We start from the raw sequence: 16,507 nt of genomic DNA on the forward strand, positions 1-16,507 counted from the left end.
TTTCTGGGATTTCGCACAACCCAGGATTCAAATCACGAATACATAATGGGCTTAGATGTACAACATTATAAATGAAATGTGCTCTATTTGGAAGCAGCCCCCCCCCCCTTCCCTTTCGACAGGTTGTGTGCGAGACTTTAAATCATCAAACTGTAAATTATAAATTTTAAATTGTTATTGATCCCTTCACCCCTTACGCCCCTTTATCCTAAAGTGTATATTTATTTTTTTACTCTTCTTAAATTTATTGTTTGTTTACTTGCACTGCTGTAACTGGAGCGTCTCTGCTATATACTGTACTGTATATAGCAGAGATGACAAAGTTTACTTTGACTTCAGCACTGCAGCAAGCAGGCGCACCGAGGGCTCTCGCGCTCACTTTTCGCGTATAGAATTTCGAAAAAACATCGGTGCAAATTATAAGTCTATATCATAATGTCTGGTGTTTTCGTGTTTGTTGGTTTTTATTTTGTTTTATTTTGCGAGTTGGTTATTAGAAGCTGCTCCCGCCAGCCAGAGAATCCCCCGCCACCCGCCCCTCTCCCCCCTGTGCCGCAAGCAGCAAACGAAGGGCGCCCTTACTCCCAGCAAATGGGCAATAGAAAACCAATCGGTGCTTATGCCATCCCCAAAATGCGCTGGCATGATGTCGGGCAAGCATCATTTTTACAAATGAACGGGGAAGGTTACAAATGATCTTCTTATGAAGATCATTTGTAACCTTCACTAAAGCTGTTTCTGTGCTGTGATGAGCTCTGAAACCTGACTGAAACTCTTCAAATAAGCCATTCCTCTGCAGATGATCTGTTAGCTGTTTGACAACTACTCTTTCAAGGATTTTTGATATGAAAGGAAGGTTGGAGATTGGCCTATAATTAGCTAAGACAGCTGGGTCTAGAGATGGCTTTTTAAGTAAAGATTTAACTACAGCCAGCTTGAAGGCCTGTGGTACAAAGCCGATTATATAACAACTGCATTATTCATCCTACATGCTGCCTTCACACTTTCACACCCAACAACTTCTCCTACAGCCAAGCCACACTCCTCAACCGAGAAATCAGTGCAAACCGGTATTTTAATACCATGCCGACGGGAGAGGCTCCGAAAGCCCTCCGGCCCATGATTTTTCAGCCATCGCACCGAGCTAAAAGCTCAGTGCTGCCGAAAAGGACACCAAAGAAACACCAGTGAAAGAGAATCACTCCTCCCCACCTCCCCACACCTGCACCAGACGCTCACACATGCACACACGACAGAGAGCGAGAGAGAGAGAGAGAGAGAGCAAAACATAAACAAAACATGACACTTTCACTTTGTAACTTTGGTTTCGAAAGGTCCTGTCAAAATAGATTTTATTATTAATAAAATTATTATTGTGCTGCTCTCTAGTGTAGTCAGCCTGTCCTGCTCCTCTGCAAACGTATCAATTTTCGGTTTATATTTATGGGGCTGGCTCCACATAACACATCACCTTTAGATTAGTAGCTCTGTATTGCATGGTGTTGCACCACACATGAAACAATAAAATCTTGAATTTAACACCTGTGGTCAAATGTATCATAATGAATAATAACTATGCTGTGTTATTCAGAAAAAAAGGAGGTAAGATTTGTGGAGGTAAGAAATGATAATTGAAAGGGTGTTTGGGCATATACTGAAATCATGAATGTAGTGCTGTCATGTCCTCTGAAAATGTGCAAGTCATAGTCTTGTGGCCTATAGAAGGTGTAGAAGGTGTAGGAGTAAAAAGATGATGCTTGGTAAGAGTTACAAACAATGAAAGAAAGAGAGAAGAATTATTGCCTCTAGGTTTATTATAAAGTAGAATGTTTATACAAGTATCTTATAGGGGGTTTTAAGCAGAAATAGATGGAATGAAAAATAAACAACAGAGCTTGTTCAAAAAAAAAATATTTGTCATAGCTAAAAAAAAAATTCATCAAGCTAACAGAAACTGAAATATCAGAAAATAGAATATGAAATGATAAAATGGATAATGGTCAAGTAAGCAGTCTACATTAAAGGCATGGACATTTAATATCAAAGAAAAGATTTCCTTCTTGCTCAGCTTGTATGGATTGACACCTGTGGGTTCATAACATTTCTGAGGATTGCATTGTTTTTTTGATCCACTTGAGTTGTTTCTCTGAGAGAAACGAGTAGACTCCAGGGTTTTTAATGATACCACAACCTCGTCCGAAAGAAGTGACTCCAACCAGCACTCCATCGCACACGAAAGGTCCTCCTGAATCCCCCTGACAAAATACCAAAAAGGTGTTGAGTTGGATGGATATTTTAATATAGATATTTACTTCCTTACATACTTTCTATATACTTACTTGACAGGTATCAGCCTTTTTTTCACCATTTGAACCAGCACATATCATGTCACTGGTGATAACTGGGTTGTGGCTGTAATAATCACGAGAGTTGCATGTCTGTCTACTGACCACAGTCACATTGACAGACAGGAGAACGTCTGATGTTTTGTTGTTTTCAGTTTTTCCCCATCCAGCCACCAGACACTGGCTTCCAGCTGGAGGGTCCTTGACAACTTTGGCTAACTGGAGACATTTTACTGTCTTGGTTAGCTTTACTGGTTTCTTCAACTGAAAAAAAAATATATATAAAAAGAAATATTACATATTGATAATGACTACATTACTTTTAGAGAGCTGGCCTTAAATTTTAGTATTTAGTATATATACACCAATGTTGTAAGGTTTTGAAACACCACTCATTTATTTGTATTCTGCTTGGAAAATCCAAAATAGGCACAGCAATTTATTCAAATATGTCCATACATGCACAGAAATAAATCATATAAGATTACAAACAAACTTGTTCACATTAATGCATCTCTCTTTTACTTGCATTTGGACAATTAATTATCACTTTACCTTGAGCAACATGAGGTCATTGCCCTTGATTGTCTGGTAATAGTCAGGATGAGGAAAACGTTTATCAACCTTTTGGACCTGCTTAGAAGTGAATTCTTTTTTCTTGAGCGAGTGTGCTCCCAGGGTCTCACATGGCCTATGTTTTCCACATAGGCCATGAAAGGCAGCGAGTGTGGCTCAACCTCTTTCCCTTCAATAATCTCAGAACCATGGCCTAAAACAACAACAACAAAATCCTGTCACATAACAAAACGAGCAGACTATCAAGTAATGAACAGCAATGAAGTAATGAAAGTAATGAACAGGCGAGTGAAACAAACACTCTGAACCAACTGCTTTGCAATACTAAAACACATCAGTAATGTGACATTGCATTTGCTGATTTACATGAAAGTCGAAATTACCAAACAGTAAATTCAAGTGCAACAAAAGACATTACTAACCTGGCTAGATGATGAAAAGGAGCATGCAACTGAAATTGCGCAACCAGAACATTTCTTCTTATCTCTCTTTGATCAGACGCTGAATGCATTATAACCCACTGTGATGCACATATTTATATGTTGAGCTGAAAGCTGTGGTTTGACCTTGGAAATTGATTAGTCAACAAAATCAACACATCAAACCCAACTGTTCAAAGTCTGTGGTTAAATATATCATTAATATCTGTCCCACAACACCCAGTCTACAGTGTTCCCACAGGTGCAAATTCCCACATAATGCTATCCATGGCCTGTAGGCCATACGTAGAATCATGAAAAGCAACTTCCTGGGAACCCTTTTTTTAACTTCACCAAGCATATCAGCAGCCTATTTTCTATTGAATGCAATGCTTGTACTCATGGGCAATTTTCATTCCCCACAGTAAAAACCGGTCCCCGTGGGGTGGTTCATTTTTCAGGTCATGGACACCATCAAGATAGAAAAATGCACACACACACACACACACACACACACTTACAAACTATGTAATGCTGCTATGTAATGATGGCGCTCACAGTTTCAGGGGGTGCAGATATGCCTGTGTGCCACTGAAACTTTTAACATTTATACACCCACGCTCAAATATGCATGGTGGTTGTGGAATCATGCTCTGGGTCTGTTTTCAGCCAGTGGTACTGGTGCACAAGGTGGATGTAATAAAGACAAAGGACTACCTCTAAATTCTTCAATTTCAGCTTGAACACAGTTGTTTAATCACAAAACAATGATCCCAAACACCTAGCCTTCCTACACATCAATCCTATAAAAAATTTGTAGATTGTGCTTTAAGGTCCATGCCAAGAAGCCAACAATTTTTAAATGAACTCTTTGAATAATTCCAAGCAGAGCAGAACAGTTCAAATACGTCATTGAAACACCCAAATTTCTCAGGCACAATAAGTCTTCTTATCTTGTTTTTTTATCAGGTGTTAAATGCACTGAAACCCAATTTGGCACAAAACTTTTTTATGCTGAGCTCAAAGGAAGTGCCGTAACCGTGAGTCAGCAAAATAGAGACATGGAACTGATGCATGAACTGATAAGCTTGTGGTCAAATTTAACATAAATAACAACCTTTTTAATGACTGTGTGATGGAGATTCTTTACATGTGACATTTCCACTGGGTGTAGTGTATGTATATCACTGATATTTTCAGCTATACTTACAAGGGTTACTAAAAGCTATGTTATATTCAGAAAAACTATAAAGCTGGTTGAAAAAATGAAACTGTGTTTGTGGAGGTAAATGATCACAAAAGACATAATGTTTTAATATAACACTCCAAAAAATGAAAGGAACACTAAATCAGTCTCAGCTGATTTGGTGTTAATGAAATTAACAACTAGAGGGGCAACAATGCGATAACTGCTAAAACCAGATTGGATTTACAGATGAAGGCCACTGACATTTTTCTCTCCTAATCTTTTCTGGCCATTTTTTCATTAGTTTTGCATTTGTCCAGCATTAGTGTCACTGCTGACATCATGAAGCGAAACCTGGACCCTACAGAGGTTGCAAAGATGGTCAAACTTCTCCAGGATGGCACATCAATGTTTTTGCCAGAAGGTTTGCTATGTGTCCCAGCACAGTCTCAAGAACATGTAGGAGATTCCAGGAGATAGGCAGTTACTTTGGGAGAGCTGGACAGGACCGTAGAAGGTCCTTAATCCATCAGTGGGGTATCTGCTTCCTTGTGGAAGCAAGAACAGGATGAGCAATGCCAGAGCCCTGCAAATTGGCCTCGAGCAGGTTACTTGTGTCAATGTCTCTGACCAACCAATTAGAAACAAACTTTGTGAGGGTAGACTGAGAACCCGACACCCTCTAGTGGGCCTTGTGCTCACTATCCAGATTAGTATTTGAAAAAGAATATCAGAATTGGCTGTGCTTTTCACAGATGAGAGCAGGTTCACCCTGAGCACACGTGACATACAGTGGCTTGCAAAAGTATTCGGCCCCCTTGAACTTTTCCACATTTTGTCACATTACAGCCACAAACATGAATCAAATTTATTGGAATTCCACGTGAAAGACCAATACAAAGTGGTGTACACGTGAGAAGTGGAACAAAAATCATACATGATTCCAAACATTTTTTACAAATAAATAACTGCAAAGTGGGGTGTGCGTAATTATTCAGCCCCCTGAGTCAATACTTTGTAGAACCACCTTTTGCTGCCGTTACAGCTGCCAGTCTTTTAGGGTATGTCTCTACCAGCTTTGCACATCTAGAGACTGAAATCCTTGCCCATTCTTCTTTGCAAAACAGCTAGTCTAGTTTATGTTTCACCTATGTCTCCTTGTTTATGAGTCTTTTTCTGTTTGTCATGTGTTATCTCCTCGGCTATAGGTTCCACTTGTGTGTCTCTCTCCTCTGTGTCCCTCTCTCGCTCCCTCTCTCTGTCTCTTGTGTCAAGCTTGTGTGTCCCAGTTCATGTCTCTCCATGTTTCCTGTTTTATTTTGAAAGGTCTGTTGTTTCCATGTTCAGTGTGTTTAGTTTTACTTTACCCTGTGGCGCCATGAACATTTGTGTCAGCTGTGTCTCCCCAGGTCACTTCAAGTCACAGAGGTTTGGCTACCACTCAGGTTCATGTCCATGCTCATGTTTAGACTTTTTCACGTTTATGTTCCTGTTCAGCTTCATGTTCTTGTCTCTCGTCATTGTTTTCATAGTTTGTTAGTTCTTTCCCAGTTTAGGTTTTAGTTTAGTTTCGCCCCTTTCACCTTGCCTTGTTTTTTTGTTTTTGGATATTAACCTGAAATAAACAGCTCACTTTTTGTTTAAACATCAGTTAATTTCTCCCGTGTCTGCTTTTGGGCCCACTGAATAAACACACCAGCGTTGCCCACCGTGATAGGCTGTGCACATTTATCATTCACACTGTTTATATATTGTATTATTATATATTATTCTTCATGGTATATATACAGTGAATAATAGTAATACTATATAGCCTGATTAATAAACATGGTCAGCCTTTTCTAATCTTAGGACTGGGCTTTGCTTCATTAATTACACTGTATTTATTAAGTACATGTAGAGGGACCTTTTCATCTGTCACTGTCAAGAGTGACACATGAGGATCAACTTTTGCTGTTTGAAAATATATAGTTTTAGTTTATTTCATTACTGCTTGTGGCGTGTATGTCACAGGCAAGGCTTTAAAAACTCAGCATAGGTGTTACAATAAAAACCTTTTTATATAGTTGACCAACAGTCTCAATAAACATGTGCAGGGCAACCTGTGTTCATTAATTTAACCAAACTAACAAACATTCAATCTAAGGATATCCTCTATATTTATTTTTTGTTTTAGTTAGTTTTCCAAATTCCCAAAATAATTTTCATTTTTTCTGCACAGTTTAGTTTTTTTTTTTAACTGAATTAACTAAATTCTGTGAAATATGTGTTATTAGTATCATTGTTAACTGTTAGTTTTACTGTTTAAATCAGAGCAGCATGGTGGCTTGGTGTTTAGCATTGTTGTCCTGAGATCCCGAGTTCAAATCCACCTTCTGGTTGGGCCCTTTCTATGTGGACTTTGCATGTTCTCCCTCTGTTTGCGTGGGTTCTCTCCGGGTACTCCGGCTTCCTCGAACAGTCCAAAGACATGCAGCTGGTGGGGTTAGGTTAATGAGCAATTCTAAATTGCCTGTAGGTGTGAATGTGAGTGCAAATGGTTGTCTGTCTTTCTGTGTTAACCCTGGCGAGCTGTCCAGGGTGTATCTTGCCTCTCATTCTTTGGCAGCAATGACTCTGATAAGTATAACTGTAAGAGAACAGATGGGTTTAAATCACACTGTGGTCACAAAACATAGCAGAGAGGACCACCTAGTGGTAGGTCATAAAAGGAAAATGTTTCATCATGTTTCATTCAATATTTACCGTGATAATGAGATTGTGGTGAGCAAATATTAGACTCTTCATATAGGAAGAGTGCAAAATTCAAATTGTCTGCAGTATTCTTTTTTAATCTTAATTAAATTGCTTTTTAGAGAAAACTAAAATGGAGGAAGAAAACATTAAAAATGTTGTTTCGTAGGCACTGGCGGGTTTGAGTTTGAACTCTAAAATCAAACAAATGAAATATAAATTCTTGATGACATGAAAAATTAATGCCTTCCTTTGTTCAAAAGTTAAAAATAGAAGAAAGGATATTAAAAAATTCAAGCTCAAATACTCAGATAAATACAAAAATTTATCTGTATTAAAAATATGTTCACAAGCATCACTTTTGATTTACAGGAAGTGGTGAAACTGTCTGGCTGACAGGCTGAACAATCAAACTTTGTTGTTTTATTTTTATGAATTTTCTGTGTACATTAAAAAAATCCCATTTCACTGGTTTATCAGAGCACTTTTAGGTATATGTCACAAAGAAGGCCCACTTGGAGGTATTTAAAGTTATTTGGAAAAAGCGAAAATAAGATTTGATTAAAAAAAAAATCTTTTTCACAAATACAAATATAACAGGGCAACAAAGGAAAAACGTCAATTCCAGTGTTTCTGTCATGGTCCCTCAGTCCTCATCATGTGTATGTTCCATTTTCCATAATGTGAAAATCCACAATGCTTTTCACTCAGCCTTTAGTGCTTTCTTCGAAAGTATACCAGCAAGAAGGCAGCCATAATCCCTTAAGAATATACTCAAACTCTAAAGGCCTGAGGTACAAAGTAAGCGATCAGTAGTCCAAATAAGATAGCAGAGAGCAGCTATTCCAGAGGTTTGCAGCTTTTGTAAGACCACAGGACAGTCCCGATATCTCCTGGATTGTCACAGACATTTTTAAAAAATCCTTCCTCTTTTTTTATATTTCCTTCTTCGTTTACAGCCATTTTTATCAGAATCAGAATCAGAATCAGAACTTTATTGTCATTGTCACAGGAAAACGAAATTAAGAATGGTCCCCGATCATTGCATCATCCCTAGCAATATCAAAATATAAATAAAAACAATAAAATTCAATAAATAAAATAGAATACTTAAAATACTAATAAGACGTAACAGTAAACATTCACATACATTCCCACATACATACTTCAGACTGTGCATAGATTAACACAAGAGTGGCGTGATGGATATTTTTTTGTAGTATTCAGATGTGCTATTGCAGTTGGATAAAAGCTGTGTTTGAGTCTATTTGTCCTTACGCTGATTGCCCTGAACCGTCTGCCTGAGGGCAACAGTTCAAACAGGGAGTGGCCAGGATGTGAGGTGTCTTTTATGATGTTGTGGGCCTTTTTAAGACAGTGGATGTTGTGTAGAACTTCCAGTGTGGGGAGAGGGCAGCCAGTGATCTTTTGGGCGATGTTAATGATCCCTTGGAGTGCTTTCCTCTGAGCCCCTGTGCAGCTAGTGTACCAAATGCATATGCAGTAGGTTAGAACACTCTCAATGGTGGCTCTGTAGAAGGACACCAGCAGTCTCTGTGTGATGTTATTCCTCCTGAGAATTCTCAGGAAGTACAGTCTCTGTTGGGCCTTTTTCAGCAGCTCGGAGGTGTTCACACTCCAGGAAAGGTTCTCCTCTATATTGACTCCCAGGAAGCGGAAGCTTGCCACCCTTTCTACTAGAGATGGACCGATCCGATATTACGTATCGGTGTCGGTCCGATACTGACCTAAATTACTGGATCGGATATCGGCGAGAAAAAAAAATGTAATCCGATCCATTAAATATAAAAAAAAAACACCTCACAAAACTTGCGACACGGCGTAACTCGGCTCATAACCGTAGCACGTCGGAGCAGTGTGCGTCAGGTGATAGAGCGGCTGTGTGTATTTGTAGCCTGCTACCAAACCAGCATTTCATCTCCCAGGAAGTGATCCCAGAGAGAAGTAAAGCAAGTGTGTAAGTTCATCTCTGAATGTTTGTAAAGCATTCCCACGTTAAGCTTAACAACCGATATATGGAGCGACTGCCTCTCTCTCTCTCACCTTCCTGCTCCTACTTCAATCGTGAAACTGCTTAATGATCAGCTGATCGGCTTTTCTGTCGCGAGTCCGTGTCTCTTCTTTGTTTTTGGCCCACTTTGCACCAGAAAGAGGAAACCAGCGGCTGAACAACAGCAGCACGTTTAAGCTTGATAAGCTGTTGTTAGAATTTATTTAATATTACTTTCTACACCAGGATCCTTTTCTACGTAGCTGACGGCTGGTAACTGTGCAGGGGCGAATCTAGCAAAGTTTAGCCAGGGGGGCCCATAGGGCATTAACAGGGAAAAGGGGGCACAAAGACATACTTTTCTTTCTTATTCTCATTTAAAATGTCTAGCTTTTAATAAATAATTATGTGAATCTTACACCCAAAGTTTTAATCTGATGTAAAATGTATATTAGTCCATTACTGTATATAGTAACTGTTAAGTCTAATATACCCTAGTAAGCTATAGTACTTTTTCCTTTGGGAAGGTACCATCTGTGCAGTCTGCAGTTCTGTTGAAGAAAGATGTTGAGTCTATTTAATTATTCTTGAAAAATAATTTATTTCTGTGCATTTTTTTTCACACTGCATCAAATTAAAGTTGATTACATCGATTAAGCATCATGAGGCGGAGGGTGGGGGGTGGTTCTCTATTTTCTTTTGCTGGGAGTTTGCAACCCTATTAGTTGGGTTGCTTAATATTTCTGCTAAGTACTCTTTAAAATACCAGAATTGGGAGGATGGAGCAGGTTTAAGTTTATTAGATTGATCAGTGTTGCTGAACTATGAAATATTTTGGGTGCAGTGTATTTTTTACATACAGGTATAACAGAATAGCTTTAGTGTTGATGTTTACTTAAACTTGAGTATGAACTTATACAAAATGCAGCAAGATATTGAAAAAACTGTTTTATTGATTATAAAACACACTATATCGGATTCATATCGGTATCGGCAGATATCCAAATTTATGATATCGGTATCGGTATCGGACATAAAAAAGTGGTATCGTGCCATCTCTACTTTCTACACAGGCCCCATTAATGAATAGTGGTTGGATCTCTGCCTTTTTCCTTCTGAAGTCTATTATGAGTTCTTTGGTTTTTGAAGTGTTTAGGAGGAGGTTATTGGTCTTACACCATGACGTCAGCTGCTCCACCTCGTCTCTGTACGTCGACTCGTCTCCCTTGGAAATGAGCCCCACCACTGTGGTGTCGTCTGCAAATTTCACAAAGATGTTGCTGTGGTGGCGAGGAGTGCAGTCGTGTGTATAGAGAGAGTAGAGCAGTGGACTGAGCACACAGCCCTGGGGTGAGCCAGTGCTGAGACTCAGGGCTGAGGATGTGTGATGGCCAACTCAGACTCTCTGTCTACGGCCCGAGAGGAAGCTATTGATCCACATGCAGGTGCTGTATGGAAGCCCAGGTCTTGTAGCTTGGCCACCAGTTTGTGTGGAAGGATGGTGTTAAAAGCTGAGCAGTAATCCACGAAGAGCACCCACACATAGCTCCCATGCTCTTCCAGGTGTGTTACTACAGCATGGAGTGCTGTGGCTACAGCGTCTTCCGTGGACCGGTTTGCTCTGTAGGCAAACTGGTGTGGATCCAGGCTGCGGGGCAGGGCTGCTGTGATGTGTCTGCGGACCAGCTTCTCAAAGCATTTCATTACCACTGGGGTGAGTGCCACCGGTCTGTAGTCATTCAGGCCGGTGATGTGGGGCTTCTTAGGCAAGGGAACTATGGTGGAGGACTTCAGACAAAGTGGGACAGTCGCCTGTGCGAGGGATTTGTTGAAGATCCTGGTGAAGATCCCAGCCAGCTGTTCTGCACAATCCCTCAATATTCAACCTGGCACACCATCAGGACCCGCCGCCTTCCTCAAGTTAACAGCCTGCAGCATGCGCCTCACCTTGTGCTCTTCCAGGGTGAGGGTGGTGCTGCTATGGGTGGCGTGTTGCTGCTGTGGCTCCAATACCTCCGGTACCATGGTCTCAAAGCGGGCGAAGAAGATATTCAGCTCCTCTGCCAGCTCCAGGTCACTGTCCGCAGCTCCGACATTGACCTTATAGTTGGTTAGGTGCTGGATGCCTTGCCACACCTGCCGGCAGGTGTTACTCTCCAGATGGTCCTCAATCCTCCTCCTATAGTCCCCCTTCGCCTCTCTGATGCATCTCTTCAGGTTGGATCGGGCTGCGGTGTACTGATCCCTGTTGCCAGACCTGAATGCAATGTTCCTCTCCTTCAGCAGCTACCTGACCTCCCGGGTCATCCAGGGCTTTTGGTTGGGATAAGCCCGGATACATTTGACTGCTGTAACAGTGTCTATGCAGTGTTTTATATAGCAGAGAACAAGTCCTGATGTTCAAAGATATCCCAGTTAGTCCTGTCAAAACAGTCTTGCAGCTGCTGAGAGGCACCCTCTGGCCATATGGTAATATTCTTTGTGATGGTAGGAGCAGTTTTCTTGAGGGGGGCATATGCAGGGATTAGAAATAGTGACAAGTGGTCAGACTGACCCAGATGTGGGTCAAGAAGGGGTAAAGAAGCTGAAATTTGCACTGAAAAGAAAATTTGCCATGAGCAGGATTCGAACCCAGCCCTCCTGGTCGCAAGGCAGCTAGTCATCTCACTGAGCCAAACTCATTCTCACAAGAAAAGAAATGGAGAGACTGACAATTATGCTGAAATGAGCAGAAGCTTCTGAGAATAATGCTGATATGAGGTGAAATGGTTGAAAATTCTGCAGAAAAGAGGTAAGTCAGCAGAAATTCTGCTGAAAAGAGGTGAATCAGCAGAAATTCTGCTGAAAAGTGGTTAACAAGCAGAACGTTGCACTGAAAAGAGGTGAATCAGCAGAATTTCTACTGTAAAGAGGTTTTTGGTGAAAACAGCTGAAAGAGCTGGAATTTGTGCTGAAAAGGGGTGAAGCAGCTGAAATCTGTGTTGAAAAGAGTTAAAAAGTTCAACTGAGTACTGAAAATATTGTTGCCACAAGCGGGATTTGAACCCGGGCCTCCCAGTCTGAGAACGGCTGCTCATCTCACTGAGCTAAAACACAGCTAAGCCCGGCGAGCAAAATCAGTGACCCCACTGATAATGTGGAAGAAATGGGCAAAAAATATTGCAAAAAAAATTCAATATCTCAAAAAGTATAGAAGTTATGAGCACCAAAAGTCATAACCGGCATAAGCAGAAATAGCAGAATTTTTTTAAAGTTTGAATGGCGAAAATCTAAGCATAAATGACAATCCAATAATATAACTCTGACAATAAGATCAGAGAATAATCACATCATGCATCTGCTTGTTTGCCTTCTGAAAATACAATTACAAAAATGTTTCTTTAAAAGAAATTAAAAGTTAAAAGTTATTAAAAGTTATTAAATTTGAATACTAAAAATAAAAGACTAAACTATTAGTTTTGGATCACAAACATTTTTAAAGATTTAGGAGTTAGTGTAAAAAGACAATTTTGAAAGAATTGCAGTACAAACAACGAAAGAGAGAAAGAAAGAGATCTTTTTTTATTGATGCTGTTAGTTTTATTAGAAAGTAGAAAATGTAAAAGGCATATAAAAATGTTGCTGGGGGTTTTCATAAACAAATTTTTTATGTCAATTTTCTAGTTAACAGTACTAAGTATTGTCTTTTCACAAGTAAGACAATAAAAGATGGGTAAAGGTCGTTTTCCACTGCAAGAAGAAATTATTTTAGGAATTGTTCTTGTAGAAATTCTTTCAGAAATAGCCACATTTATGTAGACTCTACAGCAACAGCAGCCAAAATGCAATTCTGGAAAATGAAATAATCCACAAACCATCACAATGATTGTCCAAGAGAAAGGCTACAAAGAGGATCTGGTTTTATGTTTCTGCAGTGGATAGTACTAACCATGAGATGGCTGATATCATATATGTGTAGTCTCTATGGTGAAAGCAGTGACAGATTAAGCATAAAAGCATCAAAGATTTTTGGCTTGCTTAGCTCATATGTATTGATGCCTGTGGATTCATGGCATTTCATATGACTTCATTGTTTCTTTGATCCAGTTGAGTTGTTTGTTTGAGCTGAATGCGTAGACTCCCGGTACGTTCTCTTTACTCTCACACGGGATTCCAAAAGAAGTAGCTCCAACCAGCACCCCATTGCACAACAGTGGCCCTCCTGAATCCCCCTGCAGCAAGAACAAATACATGGTAGTCATTCTTTGACTACTCGTGGATGTTATTAAATCCCAGTTCTTTGTATTCTTTAAGGCAAAGAAAGACACGGCTCAAAATGGTGTAACTCAAAAATGATCTTTAATTTCACATTTTCCGGAAAATGGAGACTGAGCACACACACAAACGCCAGCTCACGTCTGGGGCATCAGGAGCCTGTCTCGCTATATATAAACTACGGAAGGGGAGTCTGTCTTCCTACTGTCAGGGGTTGAGGTGAAGGGAGACCAGACATCAGAGCAGGAAGGTGAAAGCTCAGAGGACATATCAGCTTTTGAGGAGCCTGAAAAGACGTTCTTCTTCAGGCTTGTCTCCTGTATGGTGGTTGATAAATCAAATTCCAGAACCTCAAAGCCCCAGCTCATACAATACTTCTTATCCACAATGGACACTATCTGTCATCATTTTGCCCCTTCTCAGGGTCCTCAAAAGCTGGTATGTCCTCCTTCTGAACTTTCACCTTGCTGCTCTAATGCAGGGGTGTCCATTTGATTCAGGTGTGTCGGAGCAAGGCTGCATCTAAAGCTGCAGGACAGTAGCTCTGGAGGACTGGACTTGGACAGCCCTGCTCTAATGTCAGGCCCTGACAGCTCTTAATATGACTCTGCTTCATCATATCATTTTGTGATCTAACAAGACTTTATGTCCACTTCAAGAGACAAAAGATAAATAAATAACAATAAAAAAGATACATGTTTCTTTGAAACAAAATATTTAAATTATCTGAAAATAAAATTTAATAAAGTATTTTTATTCTGGGTTTCAGGAGAGTAACTTTTGCTTCACGTGGTATTGATCAGTGAATTATCAACTTACCTTGAGCAACATGAGGTCATTGACCTTGGTTACTTCATGATAGCCAGGATGAGGAAATTGTTTCTCAACCACTCTGACCTGCCAAGAATCAACTTCCACTTTCCTGCGGGAGTGCACTCCCAGTATCACTAGAATCATACTGTAAACAAAAACAGTTCATGTATATAAAATGCTAATAGGTCAGGAGTTTGTAAAACAATCATAAAATAATCATAGTTGCCTCATTATATTTGGAAAATTTCACCCGTGCTGTTATTGAGCCTTAAATGAATTTCAAGATATTTTCTCACAGCTGAATGAAAATTTCAACATTATAAAAATGTTTTAGATGATAAAATCTATCTCATATTTCATGTGTATGTAGCTGTGATGTCTGTTATTCTGTAACTGAGTGCAATTTTGTCTCTCGGACAATGACTAGTGCAAACAAAATACTCTGTGAAGATACAACATACAATAAAATGGACAAAGTATAAATAAAAAATGAACAATAACTTATTTCCCAGTGTTTTAAATGTTGTATATTCATCCTCTCCATTTATTAGGCAGTTTTAGATTAATAATTATAATAAAGCGTTTTGAAAAGATTCTGAACAAAATAAACTGACACATTTTAGTGTCTACTTTATTGTTCCAGTTCTGAAGCAAATGTAACATTAAAATACCTTTAAACAGAATTTGTATGTTTGTTATTTAAAAGGCACCTTTTATACATATTTATGAATATTTTAAAGGCTGGATTAGAACTGTTTTTTGTCATTTCTTGGAGTGTAATCAACTTCTGTTTTCATTAATCTGCCAAGCTGTCAGATCAAGTCATGTCTTACAGACCTTTTCCTTGTGACCTCTCGTTAGATCTCTTTATTTATTATCTTTCCCACAGTCAGTTAACATAAATATTGCAATATTTTGATTTGAAAGTTTAAGAAAAGTAAGCGTTATTACTCATTGCAGTGGGCGGCTGTCAGGACCCATTGTGGATGGATTAATGTCCCGCCACACAAAGATTGTACACCTACAAAAAAGGCCATGAAAGGCAATGAGTGTGGCTTGACTTCTGTCCCCCAATAATCTCAGAACCATGACCTAAAGCAAAAAGAAAATATCCAGTCACATAACAAAATCAGCAGATGATACAGTCAAAACAGATGAGTGAAACAAACACCCTTCACCAACTGCTTTTGTAATGCTGAAACATGTAAATAATGTGACTATGCATTCTACTTGTTTAAATGAATGAGAAAATTGTCTACAAGTAAATTAAAGTATAATAGAAAAATATGAATCACCTGGCTGGATGATCATGAGGAGCATGCATGAAACAAAAACACTGAAATAACTCTGGCAGAACATTTTGCCTTTTGTCTCTCATAGATGTTGAATGCACTGAAACTGTGACGCTCAGCTTTATATAGAGAGCTGAAAGGATGTGGTCTGACAACTGAAATGAACAAGTCAGCAAAATGGGCTCCTAAACGCTTCTAAGGTTGTTATCAAATATTAACAACCTTACACCATTTACCATCACCACCACCACCAACAACAATAACAACAGCAACACACACACATATATTTACACACTTTTTGATCATGAGAAATTTGACTAGGTGTATTTCTCATGGATGAATACTTCATTGTACTTGTATGACTGCTAAACTAAACTTAGATTATTGTAATTTTCATTCTGTGCTTTAAAGACTTCCATATTTCATGACATATTGTCATTCAAATTCATGGGACAATTGAGAGGAATGTGTAATCAACATCTGAGTGAAACGAACTGCTTTATAATACATATGTAGTGTGTTTTACATGTCATATGGTGTATGATATGTAATACAGCAATATATGTTTCACACATTACTGATGTATTACATTTTAATCGATTCCAAGATGGACAAAATGTTTTATTTTAAAATTAAAATTAAAAGTAAAATAAAATAGAAGACATTACTTACCTGACTGGATGATGAAGAGAAACATGCATGAGAAGAAAACACTGAAATTCCTCAAGCAGGACATTTCTTTGAAATTGTTTGATCAGATGTTGAATGTTGAAACTGACTGTGATGCTCCGCTTTATATGTTGAACTACAAGGATGTGGTATGACCACAGAATTAATGAATCAGCAAAATTAACATATGCACACAAATGGTTAATAAT

General features: G+C 39.1%; 1 non-coding gene across 1 annotated transcript; it reads right to left on the reverse strand.

Annotated features, from left to right (window-relative positions):
- Positions 1-1,796: 1,796 nt before the first annotated feature.
- Positions 1,797-16,380, reverse strand: LOC100707831 (granzyme A). Its single transcript, XR_002064045.2, has 5 exons — positions 16,302-16,380; positions 15,289-15,429; positions 14,344-14,482; positions 2,340-2,609; positions 1,797-2,255 (listed from the first exon to the last, which is right to left on the reverse strand). It is a non-coding gene; the product is annotated as a granzyme A (transcript).
- Between the last annotated feature and the right edge of the window lie 127 nt (positions 16,381-16,507).

Source organism: Oreochromis niloticus, linkage group LG12 (assembly GCF_001858045.2).
Source record: "Oreochromis niloticus isolate F11D_XX linkage group LG12, O_niloticus_UMD_NMBU, whole genome shotgun sequence".
Lineage (NCBI taxonomy): Eukaryota > Metazoa > Chordata > Actinopteri > Cichliformes > Cichlidae > Oreochromis > Oreochromis niloticus.